Source organism: Myotis davidii, unplaced genomic scaffold (genome assembly GCF_000327345.1).
Source record: "Myotis davidii unplaced genomic scaffold, ASM32734v1 scaffold299, whole genome shotgun sequence".
Lineage (NCBI taxonomy): Eukaryota > Metazoa > Chordata > Mammalia > Chiroptera > Vespertilionidae > Myotis > Myotis davidii.
This window is the reverse complement of record NW_006293088.1, coordinates 7887938-7889822: the sequence shown is the minus strand read 5'-3', so window position 1 is coordinate 7889822 and position 1885 is coordinate 7887938. Positions and strand designations below refer to the sequence as shown.

General features: G+C 59.6%; 1 protein-coding gene across 1 annotated transcript in view; it reads left to right on the top strand.

The window, feature by feature from the left end:
• The window catches only part of SLC45A1 (solute carrier family 45 member 1), a 23023-nt gene that overhangs the window by 3339 nt on the left and 17799 nt on the right, over nucleotides 1-1885 (top strand). The gene's annotated exons all lie outside the window — the stretch shown is intronic.

Genomic DNA, 1885 nt, shown 5'->3' with positions numbered 1-1885 from the left:
TCAGTGAGACCACAGAAGGGATTGCCGGTCTGGAGAGAAATTCCCGGCTACCTGGCGGGCCGAGCCAGAGGTGGGGAACATCTGGCCCGGGGGCCACAGAAGGCCCGCGAAGTCATCTGGCCTGGGCTTGCCAGGCATTAGGGGCGAGTTAACTGAATGTCTGGCCCTGTGGTCGGCAAACTGTGGCTCGTGAGCCACATGCGGCTCTTTGGCCCCTTGAGTGTGGCTCTTCCTAAGCCGTAGGAGTCCCCTGATTAAGTTAATCACAATGTACCTACCTATATAGTTTCAGTTTAAAAAATGTGGCTCTCAAAAGAAATTTCAATCGTCGTACTATTGATATTTGGCTCTGTTGGTTGATGAGTTTGCTGACCACTGGTCTGGCCCAATAGACAGGCTGAGTTTTAAGCGGATAATTTGGGCCGAGGATGATGTATTGAGAGACATCTGGGCCAGGTGAGCCGGGAGCACCGGCCGCAGCTAAAGGGGTGGCTCTCGGGCGGCTCCTCCCCGCGCTGGGTGCGTGTCCGCAGTGTCTGCCGTTTCCCCGGAATGTCCGCCGCGCCGGCTGCGGGATCTGGTGCCCACATTCCCTGAAAGACAAACGCAGGGCAACTGGTGGACGCTGCTGGGCTTCCGGCCTCCGGCCCTCCTTGTGCTGGTGTCTGACCTTAGCTGACCACCCGGAGGCTGTCACACCTCTGGATGAGAAAGGGCAGTGAGCGGCAGCGTCCGGGCAGGCAGGGAACCTTCCGGAAGGCTGTTGGCATCGTATGTGGTGTCGGAGGGACGGGCTGACAGGCTGCACGCTGGCTTGTGGGATTTGAGCAGCTGTCAGCGTCCGATTGCGAAGAGGCCACTGGCAGCGGAAGGGGCTGTTCTCTCCTCCTGAGTCCACACAGGAGGCCTGGGGCCTGCCCTCGGCCGCCCCCGGGGGGACTTCAATGAGAGGGGAGCCGGGTCCTCAGCCAGGCCTCCCCGCTCCGGTCCTGGGAGACCCCTGGTTCACAGGAGGTTAGCTGGAGACACGTGGGGGTGGCTTTTCATTTTCTCTTCATTGTGACATTCCCCCCCCCAATTGTTTATTGATTTTTAGAGAGAGAGGAAGGGAGAGGGAGAGAGAGAGAGAGAAACATCGATGTGAGAGTGAGACAATGATCGGCTGCCTCCTGCACCCCCTCTACTGGAGATCGAGCCAGAAACTCTGGCACGTGCCCTGACGGGCAACCCCTCTGGGCGTGGACACCCGCCACCCCACCTCCCCAGCCCAGCGGCCAGGGCTGCTGTGAAATTCCCCAGCTGACCACTTCCCGGTTGCTTCTCTGGTGCTCTGTGGCCCAGGACCTCTCTCATCACCTTGTCGTCCCATCTCCTGGGAGGGCATTGCCAGGCGCTGCCTGCGACACAGGAGTCGGATCTGGGAAGGGTCGGAAGAACCGAAAATCGCTGGAGGGTTAGGAAGCCCGTTCGTGCTGTCACAGCAGAGACACCCTGTCTTGTGGGGCCGGGCATCGCTCCCCTCGCCCGCCCCTGAGGCCACAGCGGCCATCAGGCCTCAGCTCAACGCCGGGCCCTCCTGTCCCCTGTCCCCTCCCCAAAACTCACACTGGCTTCCAGACCTCGGCTGTTTGTTGAGAATCTAAACTAAACTTCCCGTGTGGCTGACAGTCTCCTTTTCATCCTTTTTAAAATGCTCCTTCTCGACATAGTGGGGTTTATGAATCAGCTCTTGGAAGAAAGTAAAACTCCTGAGCTAAACACCCCCCCACCCCTCAGGTGGGCGTGGCTGCCGGCTTCCTTCCTCGGGGGCGGGCTGACCTTGAACCAGCGCCTCGGCTACTTCCTTCCTCTTTCTGTTCCTCCGGGATCCCATCCCTGGTGCTGA